This window comes from Protopterus annectens, chromosome 11.part0 (assembly GCF_019279795.1).
Source record: "Protopterus annectens isolate FY-2018-M chromosome 11.part0, PAN1.0, whole genome shotgun sequence".
NCBI classification, from domain to species: Eukaryota; Metazoa; Chordata; order Ceratodontiformes; family Protopteridae; genus Protopterus; species Protopterus annectens.
Genome location: NC_056745.1, coordinates 193,739,702 through 193,756,340, shown reverse-complemented (window position 1 = coordinate 193,756,340; position 16,639 = coordinate 193,739,702).

Genomic DNA, 16,639 nt, shown 5'->3' with positions numbered 1-16,639 from the left:
GGTCCATAAAACAGGTGGGAATACTTTTCAAGGTTATATAGGAAAGGGACTCAGTATTATGCACTATACAGGTCTATGTTTTGGCCTAAATTTGAATATAGTTTAGTTTTCTGCCAACTAATAGTTTGTGATCTGCCTCAACTAGAACACATACGAGGAGGTTCAGAAACTGAGGATTTGAAAACATCTAACATGCTGTCATAGATTCAACAGATTGATTAATTAACTACTAGATAAAGATTGCTGAGGGAAAATATGTATTTCTTACAAAGCTCTACTATGTAAATATCTAATAAATGACATAGGATTGGCATTTGGTAACCAATACCCTAGCAATTGAAAAGGGGACCTAAAATGAAGTTAAAACTGCTACAAAGAGTTTCTGTATCTCTGAGGCAATTCCACATTAAGGAATAAATGATTAACAAACATCTGTACTGCTGAACCTATTTTGAATTTCAAAATAAGACAAGATTATATTTGTATAATAAGAAATATATGTGTTAGAAAAGGAAATCTACATTCTTGAAGGTCTTTGGACTGTAATGCAGTACAATAAACTATGAAATTATGTCCTTAACACTCTTCTGTAAACCCGCTGCCCTGCTAGCTTTCATTTCCGCATGTTCTAGCCATATGTTCTGCTTTACCTAAAATTGCTTTAGCGCTTGCTCAAAACATGCAACCCCCTGCTTTTTCCTTCCATTATAGGGTTACTCAGCTCTCTAAGTCCCCCATTTTCCATTATCCCAATGACGAAACTTAGATAAGTTTCTGTTCATTAACACATCATACATTATTTCTCTTTGCTTTGTTTTTCCTTTTTTCTCTGATAGTGAAAATTCACCCTTTTTCATCCCCTATTCACAGTCTCTTGTGCAACTAGTCTGATGCCGTCTACTTCACTGTCGATAACGCATTCAACTACATCTATCACAGTAAGCTACAAGAAGTGGAAGCAAGGAAGGATTTGACGGGTGACATCACAGAGGTAAACAGCATGATGAGTGGTGTACCACAATTGACTCAAAGGGTGACATCACAGAGGTAAACAGCATGATGAGTGGTGTACCACAATTGACTCAAAGGGTGACATCACAGAGGTAAACAGCATGATGAGTGGTGTACCACAATTGACTCAAAGAGTGATATCACAGAGGTAAACAGCATGATGAATGGTGTACCACAATTGACTCAAAGGGTGACATCACAGAGGTAAACAGCATGATGAGTGGTGTACCACAACTGACTCAAAGGGTGACATCACAGAGATAAACAGCATGATGAGTGGTGTACCACAATTGACTCAAAGGGTGACATCACAGAGGTAAACAGCATGATGAGTGGTGTACCACAAGAATTGCAGTGCGTCTTTTTTCTATATATTTGGGAAACAAACCCAACATTGTCAGTTTTTTTAGTGAGTTTAATGTCCAAGTAATGTAAGCTTCTCTCATTTATTTCATAAGTGAAACGCAAAAAGTTGGTGGTTTGAGTTAAATAATTCATGAAGTCCTGAAAGTCCCCTACAGAGCCTGCCCAAAGAATACAAATGTCATCCAAAAATCTCCTATAGAAACTGATGTATTTGTTCCATTGGGTGGAATGAATAAATTGTGTCTCCCATTTGCTCAAGACTATGTTTGCGTAAGAAGTAGCACATGGAGCACCCATGGCCACCCCACTATTTTGCTTGTAGAACTCCCCATTAAAGAAAATGAAATTGTTGTTCAAAATTATTCTCATAAACTCAAGTATGTTATTGACCATACAATTGCTGAGGCCAGATTCCATACTTATTGCCTCACCAAACCAGTCTAAGCCCTGCTCATGAGGGATACTTGGAAATAAGTCAACGATATCTATCGTGACCATGTGTAGATTTGAATTGTCCATACTTTGGTCCAAACTACTTAGAAATTCCCAGGAGTCCTTGCAAATATGTTTTAACTTTGAAACATAGCTCTTTAATTGAACATCCACAAATTTACTGAGTGGTTCAGTTATTCCACCCGCACCGGAGACTATTGGACGAAATTTCAGTGGGTTTAGCCCCTTGTGGACCTTGGGGATGCCAAATAAAATTGGAGTTTTAGGTTTAGGAACATTCAGAAAATTGTATGTTTTTTCATCAATAAACCCCTGCATTAACAAATCATATAAATAATCCTTTATCTTTCCAAGTGCAATGTTGAGTTAATTCAAAGAAATGGACTCATATGTTTTCGTGTCATGTAAAATATTGCACATGCAGTTGTCATATTCAGATTGTTTCATCAGTACAATGCCACCCCCTTTATCAGGCCTCATGACCCTGATGCTTTCATCCTTGATTTTGTCTACAATAACCTGCAATCTGCGAGGAAAATTAGTGGAATGTTTAATGTTGTTGTTTTTAAAGTAATCCCTAAAACTTTTTTCAATAAGCTCCTCAAACAACTGTAATTTGGGATGAGTAGGAGGATTAAAAGTACTCTGAACATTAAAGAACTAATTTGGCAGCTTAGGCTTGATGCCACCAGATGCCCTGGTTTAAATGATGGAACAAGTTTGACTTGTATTTTGAAGGACAAACAAAGTAAATTATAAATTGTTTGTCTATTTATCTTTTGTGTTTTGATACTAAGGTACATGTTTTATGATTTCTTTTTATATTTCATTATTTATTTGCATCATGCATTGATTATAATTATAATATAAAATTATTTAACATTTAATTGTTCAATGTTTATATAGGTTAAGGTACACACACATTCATATTTGATTTTAAAATTAAAGTATTATACACAACTGCACACATAACTATATGGTTACTTAACATGTAGTACAAAAAGTACAAAAAACAAGTGTTTTATGTAGTTGTCATGCTTTATTCTAAATGGAGGCAATATTAAGAAGTTTTTTTCTAATTGACCTTTCATTATTAAATATGCTAGGATGAATGTATTATATTTATTTAGACACATATTTTTATTGATGCAACAAAAAGCAAATGTTTAAGCGGTTTTTAAATGTATATATTTTTTAAGAAAAGAAAGTATAATTGAATAATTGATCAATTATCTAATTAATTAAGGTAACAACTCAGCATATATAAGCAAGATCTGTTGTGTAAAGAAATTACACTTGAAAAAGCCCGTTACGAACGGGCGAAAGCGCTTGTGTTGGAGTTTGGTTCGTGTTTATGGAATAAAGATTTCAAGCTTAATTCTTGGTCATCATTTTTTGGCGAGCACCTTTCGAATTGTTACATCTTCAAAAGTTTTTTGTTGGCAAGATTTTTTCGTATTTTTGCATTTGTTGAACATTTTACTATTTTCCAGAGTGAGGCGTTTGGTCTACACGCACTTCTGTTTCATACTTTTCAAGGTTATACAGGAAAGGGACTCAGTATTATGCACTATATAGGTCTATGTTTTGGCCTAAAATTGAATATAGTTTAGTTTTCTGCCAACTAATAGTTTGTGATCTGCCTCAACTAGAACACATACGAGGAGGTTCAGAAACTGAGAATTTGAAAACATCTAACATACTGTCATAGATTCAACAGATTGATTTGTTAACTACTAGATAAAGATTGCTGAGGGAAAATATGTATTTCTTATAAAGCTCTACTATGTAAATATCTAATAAATGACATAGGATTGGCATTTGGTAACCAATACCCTAGCAATTGAAAAGGGGACCTAAAATGAAATTAAAACTGCTACAAAGAATTTCTGTATCTCTGAGGCAATTCCACATTAAGGAATAAATTATTAACAAACATCTGTACTGCTGAACCTATTTTGTATTTCAAAATAAGACAAGATTATATATGTATAATAAGAAATATATGTGTTAGAAAAGGAAATCTACATTCTTGAAGGTCTTTGGACTGTAATGCAGTACAATAAACTATGAAATTATGTCCTTAACACTCTTCTGTAAACCCGCTGCCCTGCTAGCTTTCATTTCCTCATGTTCTAGCCATATGTTCTGCTTTACCTAAAATTGCTTTAGCGCTTGCTCAAAACATGCAACCCCCTGCTTTTTCCTTCCATTATAGGGTTACTCAGCTCTCTAAGTACCCCATTTTCCATTGTCCCAATGACAAAACCTAGATAACTTTCTGTTCATTAACACATCATACATTATTTCTCTTTGCTTTGTTTTTCCTTTTTTCTCTGATAGTGAAAATTCACCATTTTTCATCCCGTATTCACAGTCTCTTGTGCAACTAGTCTGATGCCGTCTACTTCACTGTCTATAACACATTCAACTACATCTATCACAGTAAGCTACAAGAAGTGGAAGCAAGGAAGGACTCGATGGGTGACACCACAGAGGTAAACAGCATGATGAGTGGTGTACCACAATTGACTCAAAGGGTGACATCACAGAGGTAAACAGCATGATGAGTGGTGTACCACAATTGACTCAAAGGGTGACATCACAGAGGTAAACAGCATGATGAGTGGTGTACCACAATTGACTCAAAGGGTGACATCACAGAGGTAAACAGCATGATGAGTGGTGTACCACAATTGACTCAAAGGGTGACATCACAGAGGTAAACAGCATGATGAGTGGTGTACCACAATTGACTCAAAGGGTGACATCACAGAGGTAAACAGCATGATGAGTGGTGTACCACAATTGACTCAAAGGGTGACATCACAGAGGTAAACAGCATGATGAGTGGTGTACCACAATTGACTCAAAGGGTGACATCACAGAGGTAAACAGCATGATGAGTGGTGTACCACAATTGACTCAAAGGGTGACATCACAGAGGTAAACAGCATGATGAGTGGTGTACCACAAGAATCATTCCTGAGCATATTCTTTCATAGTGTATTTGTTTCATATATATCCAAGGCTACTGAGAAAGCAATCAGTCTAATTATAACAGAAAGGCAACATAGAACCTGGACAGATAATTCTGCAGAAGGATCTGGACAAATTAAAATTGGAAGAGAGGTAGTAGTCACATTTCAGTAGAAACAAATGCAGAATGCAATTGAGATTGTAGATACAGCAGAGGAGAGAATGAGCTGAAGGTTCTAAGTGATAACTGCACCATTAAGCCAAAATATTCAGAGTATGCAGGCAGCAAACCATCCCAACAAGATGCTTAGATACATCCTGATGTGAGAAACTCTAGTGGCCAGAAGGTCAGTCACCTGCTATCTCATTTACTCAGCAACCTTATCTGGAGTATTGTATGAAGATCTTAGGCCATAACTGAACAAAGTCAGAGCATCACTTTTAATGGGAATAATATTGTTTTCAGCAATACCCAATGAGTCACAGCTTTTGTAGTAACTGTTAAAACAAAACAAAACAAACAAAAAAACAATTAAAGAGACATCTCTTTAGGTCCCTCTGTAGTCTCTCTATATTCTTAAAAAAAGCTTACCTCCAAATTTGTTAGATAAGATAATGACTTGGAATTCCTCCACATCCAATCACTAACTATAGGATCCCTCAATGTCCCCCTATATATGAAGCCAAATGCCATACTCTTAGGAAACTTCAACTATCTCTCCATAATTTGGGGGACTCGCATGTCCTCAAACATGTGTGCCCAAAGATCTCTGGACTTCATCAATACAGACTCTGTAGGACAGTTATTCTATACCCCAATTAGGGGCAATAAAATCCTGGACTTAGTCATTACAAGTATGGGACAGCTCTGCTCCTCCCCAGTTATAACCTCCTCCCCGGTCAAATCGGACCAAGTCAGCTACATATACCTTAAGACTGAAGCCTTAAGCATCCTCCAATAACTCAGTATTTAGAGACAATACAAAGGCTAATCTACTAAAAGTGACTGATGACCTGGCTACATTCAAAAACACCTTTTATCTCCACAATCCCGCTTCTAACTCAGAGTCCTTTACTGCAAATTCTATGCACATGTAAAGTGTTGTATAGATGCAGCTGACCCCCTAAGAAACAAACACAAAGGAAAAACACAAAAATAATTCCCTGTAATGCAACCCTAAAATAAGCAGGCTCAAAATTAAAAAAAAAAAATCATTGCTTACAAAAATAGTTATATCTCTCAAGAAGCCAAAAATGTTCTTGTTAAATTAAACAAAAAACTCTGGATCCAGATCAAATCAATCAAATCCAGATATAAGATAAAAATAGCCAACCAGGCAAACGATAAACATAAAAAAAACTTATTTAAGTATGTTGGAAATGCCAGAAACAATGCTGATCATGCTCAGACCCAGAAAACATGCCCAGTCTACTAGCAGACCAAGTCAGCTCTAACTTCACCCCCCCCCCCAGTGTCCATAACTACATCACCTCAAATCTCCCAAGAACAATTTCTCAAGGCACTATCTAAGCTCAAGAACACTGAGTCTTTGGGGCCATATAATTTGCCACTGCTGGATAGCCCAAAACATGACTTGTCAGACCCTACATGGAGGCCATCAACATTAGCCTCAGACCAGGCTTTGTACTGGATGAATGGAGCACAGCAACATTCATTCCCTTTAACAAAGTTGAGGCTTCAGCTGATCTAGATAATTATAAACCCATAAGCCTGATCAGTCTCATTTGTAAGGTTATGGAAAGAATTGTCATGGAACTAATAAGTAGAGATATAGTTAACCTACAAACTCTCAATTCAAACAGGTTTAGACTTGTCAAGGGCAGGTTCTACTTACATAATCTGGCTGACTTCTTCATAAAGGTCACTGAGCAATGGGGTAGAGCAGATTAGTTTCCACTGCATATCTGGACCTCGTAAAGGCATTTGATGCCATCTCACACTCAAGCATCATAGATAAACTCTCCCAGTTGAATGTTAACCCCTATGCAACTCATTGGATTGCAAACTGGCTCACAAATAGAACGCAGGATATGCAGCTCATTGGATTACAAACTGGCTCACAAATAGAATGCAGGAAGTAAGGGTGGGTGGAGCTATCTCCTCCAAAAGACCTGTACCTAGCTGTGTTCCCCATGGTTCAGTCCTCAGACCACTCACCTTTGGTATTCACTTCTTGGAGGTCAAAGCTAATGACAAGGGGTTGTGTCTGACAAAGTTTGCAAATGACTGCAAAGCTGGTGCCATCATAAACTCCACAGAGGACATCAGGAACCTACAAGAGGACCTGTCCCAAACAAATAGTTGGTGTCAAAACCATGGGATAACAGTAAATGCTAAGAAATGCATAATCATAATCCTTCAGTAAACATGACTTCATTTATAACTATCACATTGACATCTCCCTTCTGAAAATTGATCCCGTAGTTAAAGATCTAGTAACCTATGTCAACAATAAACTTTCACCTTGATCACCATGTATCCATTATTGTAATGAAGTCCTTTTTCATTGAGTAGCTTATATCTAAAGACACAGAATCCAGATCCAGGGACAAAATTGTCCTACTGTACTTGGCATTCATACGTTTGATCATTGTCCCTTTCAGATTGTATCTGTCTAATCACTTATTACAACTGGAATGTCACAATTCTTTCCCACTAAAAAAATTAAGGGTCGAAATCATAAAAACTATATAGACTGACTCAAAGCCTTGTTTCTCTGCTCACTATCATATAGGCTATTGAAAGGCCACCTCTGCCTTGTGTATAGAGCCTCAACAGACCCTGTTCTGTCAGACCTATTATGTATTTGTAGATCCAGTGGTATCATAAGACTGCAGAACTGTTCCACTACTTTCAAAAATCTCCTCAAACCATACCTCATTTTCAAGCCTCTATGTAACTGCAATCCACTCTCCTAAAGGCAAACCTAACAAAGTAGCCTACCACCCTAAGCTTCTGTAGCACACTTATAAATTGCTCTACAGTTGCCTTGTGTGTAAATTGTATATATTGTAAATATGTTCCATTATGACAACACCTGAAACATATTTTGTACCTATGCTTTTTCCATGAAACTGTTACACTTATAAACTGTACTGCAGCTCTGTATCCTTTATAACTATTAGCCATCCTATAGCATGTTACTCTACTATCTTTTCCATTAATAATATGTATAACTTGTGTGTTTCCTAATATATGGAGCTTTTCTCCCCGGGACTCCGCTAAAAATGGACACTAGTGGTCCAGCTGGACTATCCTGGTAAATAAATATTAAATAAATAATAAATAAAAAAGCACATATATGCTCAAAAGAACTAATTCTCTTTTGCAAAATTAACAGAACTTGCTGGACAGTTAGGTTTCTGTAAAAGAGAAGACTGGTTCTGTAGAACACTTCCATTCCACATAAAGCAGAGTACTTTTCATACTCTATTCAAATGTATTTGGATAAATAGATGGGCAGCCACAAATTCACCCCTGGTTTAGCACCACTGGCCTTCATGGCTAGGAGAAGTATAACTACTCCTGATATCTTTGGCCTTTTGGATATTCAAACTGCAAAATATAAGAGTTATTATTTACCATGGGAATGCAAGGCTAGGCTTCTTAAGATCCTCACAAATCAAATATCTAGAAACTGTCTATGAACCTAATCCTTAAAACAAAAACCTAAACAATGTCTTAGCCTTCTGCTACCATCTAGTGGCCAAATCTCATAACTACTAACAACTTTTTAAATACCTCAAAATAATTTATCAGCAATGCAATCCTCTATTTTAAAGCAAACTGATATTTAAAAAGTAAATACATTTAGACAAAAATGGTTCTTTTGAAATTAGAATATTTATTTTAAACGTCTTGATCTGAAAAAATCTATTTAAGCTTAAATATTTGTTCAGACTTGGTAACCTATCAGTCTGCAAATGAAGTTGTCATAACCCTTTCCTTTTTTACAAATTCAGATTGACAGCTCATAGCATGCAGATCTTTCTTTAGATAAGTAATTTTCCTGTAAATTTTAGAAGTGAGTAAATAACCAAAAGGATCTAAATTAATCTATGCATCTAAATATTGTGCCTTAGTGTTAAATGCACAAACATATTACTAATTTATTTCACCACTGTATTATAGTGGTAAAAAATAACCAGTTGCCTCCTTGGTGAACTCATGGCAAGTTTTAGAACTATTATCAGATCATCTGGAAAATGGAAATGTAATGCAGACCACTAGTGATAATAAGTACTTATACATACACTCCACAGAAAGCAGGGATAGAATTTGACAGGCAATATTTCTGCATGCTTTGTAACATGTCTAATCATTAAATGTATATGATCTGCTGTTTGTTAGAGCTTATTTTAGAAAATAATTATTTGAATTTAACTGAAGGTATTCTAAGCAGATTAAGGAGGTTGCCATGCAAACTCGTATGCCTTAGACATTTGTGAATTTGATGTTAGCATGGGTGTTTTTTTTAAAAATAGGGTTATTTAAGTATATGAAACTTTATAAATGTTTCATTGAAAATGTATTTTTTTATTTGGCTAGGAACTAGAGAATAATTTAATATATTATGACAAGAGCCAGAAATTCTTGTTTTTTACAGATGGAGTATTTGCAATATCTGGATGTGGAGGTCTCCTTAGATCATTTGTTCATTCACTTCTAAAATTTATAGGAAACCTATTTATATAAACAAATAGTTGCATGCTATGAATTGCCAACTTGGATTTAGGAAAGTTATTAGAACTTCAACATTGGTTTTCAGACAATAATACTTTTTGAATGAGGGTGAACGGTTAAACAGGCTATTTACTAAAGGATGGTACAGCAGCAAAAATACTGACCAAATAGCTAATGAGATATTCCAACAGCAAGTTTGCTTTAAACCTATATTGACAAATGGAAAAATGTTACAGAGTGTGAAGGATATAATGCAAATTATAGTGATAGCCATAAGTCAGTAAGTAGACAGCAATATAATCAGAGATGTTTAAAAGAATAACAGAAAAATAATTGTTGAGAATGTGGATCTAACTAACATAGGGCTGAAGACAACTTTCTTTATTGATAAAAAGGTATGAATTTAAAATAAATTCTTCAAACTGGGTACCCAATACAGAAACGACTTACCATGAATAAAGCCAGTAGAACTTATGTGTGTAACTCATGTTCTGTGTGTAGGTATGTTAGTAATAGACTGTATACATCATTTATTTAGGCACGTCTGTGAGAACACTTACTAGCAATGCAACTGGTGTCGTATAGATAATGAAAGGCGCATCTTGTGGACTTTTTTTATGTGGGTAAAACTATCAGAAAGTTGCAATGCAAATATATGAGCAGATCACATGGTATGAAGAATGAAAACAAATTCAATGCATTATACTAACTCAGTATGGTAAATGAAAACCTGAAGAAATTTGTGTTTTGATGTCCTGGACCAGGTTGCTTTAGATAACAGAGGAGGTTTGGAAAAGAGTGAGTTGATATGGCAACTTCATTTGCAGGCTGCAAGGTGCTTGAATGTTATTTTAAGCTTATATGGTGTTTTAAGACTAAGACATTTAAGGTTAAGATTCAAAGGAAATATTTTCCTATTTTTAACAATTAAAAAAATATATTCGTTTATTTTTAAATACAGGATTGCACTCTTAATAAATGATTTTATGTTATTTGAAAATATGATAGTGGTTAGGGAGTCAGTCCACTAGATGGCAGCAAAACACAAAGCTGTACTGGTTTGTTTTTCCCCTCTTTCTCGGTCTCTCTCTCTCTCTCTTTCTGTCTCTCTCTCTCTCTCTCTTTCTCTGTCTCTGTCTAATCAACAAGTTCTCTTTAATAATAAGCACTGTCACAGTGATGAGATATGTCTGAATTAGAGAACTGTTACCCTTGGAAGTGTTCTTGTGTAGGTTAGTTTTCGAATGGACTGATTAGTAAAAATACACACTGTATGGGAGTATGCCCATCGTCCCCCACGAGATGCCATAATCTTGATTATAGGAGGAAATTTACTCCCAGAGAAAAGCATTTCTTTCCAATTGTGCAAATACTTTTTCATAATTAATGTTTTCTTCTGCAATAACATTTTCATTTGTCGCATAGAACAGTTACCATTGGCCCATTAGAACTTGACATTATTTGAAAGCTAATTTGACAATATAGATCCTGAATGAACTTGTTGAAGTGAATTTTGCACAACAGGGTGAGCCACCCAGTGATGCGAACATTGGCTCTTGGTGATGGCTATTGATATGACACACACCCCATGTACAAAGTGAGGAAAAGGGAGTTTCTTGATGATCATCATTATAGATCTGCTCACTGTATCCCGCAGCACCTTCTCCAGTGGGACTGACATGCCTATTGATATTGTGGCTCACTGCAGATTTACACAGAAGAATACAGAACTGTCTCTCAAAACTGTGAATGCTCTCATCTGAGAAAGTAGTAATCTAGTCTTACTGAACATGTATGAGGTACTGGGCATTAACACTGAGCTGTACCTATATGAAATATCTTTTAACCTGATGCATCATTTTAATGAATGAGAGTGATGACCTTCGTCCCTCTGCACACCTTTAGGGAGGGCAGAGTCCCTCAGACTATAACCAGCACTGCACACCCCCACCAGTGAGATATTATGAGAAAGAACCCTAAGAGCTAAATATAGCAGACATACTTTTTCAGCAGTGAAAACTCACTCAAAATTCACCCTGGGTATCACTTTTGTGGCTCTGCTCGACAGTGGCACAGGAAAATAATTTTCATGGGTGGCAAAAGCCAAGGTACCTTTTTGGCTCGCCTTGTATAGGCCCCAGGGCCAATAGCCTAGTACCTAGCTATGACCTATGAACTATAAAGGAAAGAAAGAGCCGTGATTCTGCATAGAGTCCCATCAAATAAGTAACAAAGTAGACACCATTCATGAAGGCAAATAGCACAGAGGTTTAAGGCTATGAGCTGTTAAACTGCTTACCTGTGGTACAGGATTTGATTCCTTCAGCATCTATTTGCTTATTGTGTGACCTATAGTAAGTCACTTAAAGAGACAGCATTTTCTGACATCTGTAGATTTCGGCTATCATCCTCAGTGGTGTTCTTCCAAACTACATGTGTAGTAACTATGTATGAATATTACAAGTTGGAATGTTCATCTTTTATGCATTATAGGTTCATAGGTAGGTACTGGGCTATTAGCCCTAGGGCCTATATAAGCCTAGCCAAAAAGGTACCCTGGCTTTCGCCACCCAAAAAATCATTTTCCTGTGCCACTGTCGAGCAGAGCCACAGAAGTGATCCCTGGATTGAATTTCATATTTCCCATCCAATCATTAAGATTTTTCTTAAAGAGTGCTAATGAGGAGCTTTGTTTGATATAGATAGGTAGTTTGTTCCAGAGTATGGGAAGTTTCTGCGACAGGAATCTATCCCTCCAGCATGTTCTATTTATTGTGGTGACAAGGTTTAGGTCCCTAGAGCGTGTAGCTTGGAAGGATTGGGATTTCTTTAAGTGGAGCATTTCCAACAGCTCTGGGTTTGACATAGCTTTGTATGTTAGGCAGAGATTGCCTCTGAGTAGGCGATATGCGAGAGAGTAAAGCTGGAGTTTTTTGAGATGGTCTGCATAGAGCATCGGTTTGAGGCTGGTAATCCTTTTGTGAGGTATTTCTGTGACCTTTCCAGTTGTTGTAGATGACTTGTGAGGTACATACCAAAAGGGGCATTGTACCCTATACTGGGTCTGATAAGTGATGAGTAGAGGGGAACAATTACCTCTTTTTTCCTGGATGAGAAACTTTTTGTGATGAGTTGTGCCACATAGAAGGATTTCATGACTACTTTAGCGATGTTATTATCAAAGGAGAGACTACTGTCCACCTGTGTCCCAAGGTCTCATCACACTTTCTGTGTTAAGTAGACTACCGCCTATGTGGTAGTTCATGGGTACAGAGTTTTACTAAAAGGGATGACAATGCACTTGAGGCCATGGCTTTGACACCAGGCATCTGTCTCAGTGAAGCCCTTTTATAGGATGTCAACATCATTAAGAGTTTCAATTATGGCTCCTAGTTTGCAGTCATCTGCGAACTTCATTAGCCCAAGTCCTTCTGTGATAGCCTGTACTTCAGAAAAGTAGATACCAAACAGGAGAGGACCCAGGACTGAACCCTGTGGTACTCTACTTGTCACTGGTCTGAAGTCGGATTTGGAGTCTGCTACTTTCACAGTGTGGGTTCTGTCACTGAGCCAGTTGGCAACCCATCTTGTGACATAGGGATTTATACCTAGCTTAGTGAGTTTATCTATAATTCCAGAATGGGGGATGGTGTCAAAAGCCTTGGCGAGATCTAGATAGGCTGTGTGAACCATCTTACCTTCATCTACAGCTGACTGCTTCAAAGAAGTCTATTAGGTTTAGGAGACATTATGTAGTTACAGCAGGAATACCGCAGGGTGAAATAGTAACCAGAACATTTTGTAAAATAATACCTCTCAGCTTTTTTTGTAAGTTAGACTTTGGGTTCATAGCAGAGAACCCCGAAACCAGACAATCGTTTTTTTTTCCTACTCTTCTTACTTCAAAAGATAGGAAGGCATATAAGCAAACAGGAGACTGACATCATTCCTTGATAAATAAGCATATATGAGGAATGTTTTTTTTTTTTTAATTTTTATTTTACCTGTCTTTATTAGAGGCTGCCTTTCAGTGAAAACAAAGGTCAGCAAATATATACATTTCCCAGAAGTAGACATGATAACCAGCTCATAATTTCATGAAAATTCTGTGTTCTGGGCACAGTGGCACAGCAGATAGTGTTGTCACCTCACAGCAAGAGGTTCCCTGGTTCAATTCTCAGCTGGGGTGGTTTCTATGTAGAGTTTGCATGATGTTCCTGCATTTGCGTGGGTTTCCTCCTAGTGCTCTGGTTTCCTCCCACATTCCAAAGACATGCAGTATGTGGATTGGGAACTCTAAATTGCCTGAAGATGTGAGTTTGTGGTGTGGAAGAACTACTGTGGCAGGCTAGCTGGTGGTGAAAAATGGGTTGTGGATGGATGGATGATCATGGCCTAAGAAATAGTGTAGAATGCAAACTGCAATATATTGTTCTAAAAATGTTCCTCTCCAGCCACCTATAGATGTTCTAAAGGATCCGAACGATTCTATTTGCATTTTGTAAATAACAACTATAACAATGAGTACCAAGGTCACACAGACAAACCAATCAATAAGAAATAAAAGAAGAATCTAGCCAAGCTAGACTTTCCACTGTGCGATTCCTTGAAACCTCTTGCATTCGAGGTAACATGGGATATATGCAAATGACCCCTTAAGGACATCAGGAGTTTCAGCTATATGGAAGTTCTAAACGTCCATGACTTTTTTTCTTTTCCTTTCTAAGTTTGTTATGGACAAATTCAGGCCAAGGTGGGGTTTGGCTTTACTGGGTTGAGTTTATCCATAACAAACTTACATCACCCCCACACCAAGAGCTCTTTAAATATACCAGCTACCAAGACCACACTACAAACTGTTAGTTTTGGGTTTGGGTTTTTTTTTTTTTTTATGTATGTTCGAAGTTTTCTAACTTCAACCATATGGTGTCAATGATATGGTGTTCGAAGTTAGAAATAGACCCGAATTTTTCGGAATGTTTTATTGTTGTATATTTAGGTTGTATCTTTTAGGGCACTCCCCAGACAGTCTTGCATTTTTTACATATTATGTACCAATGTTTTAGAAGGTGTTTAATTGGTTTTAATATTTGATTGGCTGTTACTGGATATAAATGTAGGTTGTCTTTTTATTAGTTTGTCTGATGAAGTGATAAGTTAATCGCAAAAGTGCTTACTTGAATTTATGGTCAATAAAGAGTTTTTCTTGCCTTTCAGCCTGGCAGGCTCAGTATCTTATTTTTTATTTTTTGTTTGCATTTGTTATAATTCGCGTGCTGTTTCCTGTGCCTGTTTTTTGTTTGGTCAGAAACAGAATGCAATTGCTGTCAATACTGTACAACATTGGAAATTTCCTAAAGTGACTTTACTGCTTATCTAATAGCATCCATGGCCCGCTGCTAGCAGCATCCTACAAGAATGGTGTACTCGTTCTTCATAATATTCCACTGCGGTCAAAATGACGCCATCATGATATCATGATCCTCCCTCGAAGAACAGGGCTAAAGTCCTCATAGGTTTACAGTGGCAAATATTGGCTCTTTTTTTTTTTCCAAGTGTAAAAGACTTAAGAGGAGAATTAAGGATGGAAGACATGCCTGATTTTTCTTTTAGTTCTTTTATTTTCTTTTTTATTTATTTTGTTATTTGTATTCAATTCAAATACTTTTGAAATGTATGTTAAATTATATATACTTTTCAGAATAAGAAACTAAGAAGCTTGAAAAGTTGTGAGATTTCCAAATTCTTGATTACATGTGGGACCTTTTTCTTATGAAAGGTGTTGTCATAAAAAATAATTCAGGTGAATTTTGGCAGGTCATATTAAATATCATCTCTTTAACTGTATGTTATGAGTCCATTTTGGCAAACAATATTTGACAAAAATAAGACAAAGACAAATTCCCACTGGCGTTAGCGAATGGAATCAGGACTAAAACAACAGCAGTATTTCAGTACTTGATTTCTCATTAAATCCGAGCAAACAATATCATGTATTGATTAATTTGCAAGTCTGTCAGTGGAGTGAAACCAAGGACATTAATCAAAAATATAACGCTTTGATTCAACTACCCTGATACATTTCACATAACATCACATTTCAGTACCACATTTGCTGTACAGACACAATAACAATGTTGTTTGAATATTTTTTGGCTATGCTATGGATTATTAGGATTTAATACCATTGTTTTTTCCTAGTAGAGTGAAATCCATTAGCTTGTGAGAGGTCTTTTAATGTTCTTTCATTTATTTTTGGTGTGAAAAAATCTAATACTGCAGTGTTAATGTTTACCTTGGTTGTTTTATAGGTCAGAAAAAAATGTTAATTTCTCAGGTTTTGAAGGATAGAACAAATGGCTGCATACTGAAATAAACTAAACTGACAGCTTAGACTTAAATTAGAACTGAGATAATGTGTATGTCCCTCTGTTACACTATTGATTTCAAACTCAAGACTTGATTTGGTGACTATAATACTCATAATTGATTGCATTGATTCTAGCACCATTTGCTTTTATTTTAATTCTGTTATGGATGTATAGATGTTTGCTACTGAGTGTCCCTCCAACAGTGCAGTTAAATAATTGCTGGTTAATTGAATGTCATGTTGGATTATCCATCCTGCATCACATTTGGAGATTTGAAGCAGCCTCAAGTGAAGCAAATGTTGATTAGTTAAAGCAGTGCTACTGGATATGTCTGGTCTCAGACAGGTCTTGATAAGAGAAGGCCATTTCACTGGATTTACTAGCATATGAAGTGCAGAGTCTGAATGAGAAAAAAAGAGTGATGCTTGACAAAGGCAGATAAAATGATAAAGCAAAGGGTATAACGTGGAAAAACTTTGGAATACCCTCCATTCCATGATTACAAATACCCCATCTGTAAGTAAATTCCAAAAGAAATTATATGCACACCTAGAAAGCAAACTATCCTGTTCCTGCTTTCAAAGGTCTACAACTAAATCAGTCTTGATAACTTGACCACACTTACAGCACCGTACCAAGAAGTAATGACCTACCTTTAAGTCATGCACATTATTTATGTAATGCAGTCTGTTTACAAGTAATCAGTGTCTGCTATCTCTGACAGCACAACTATACACAAGTATATATACACAGT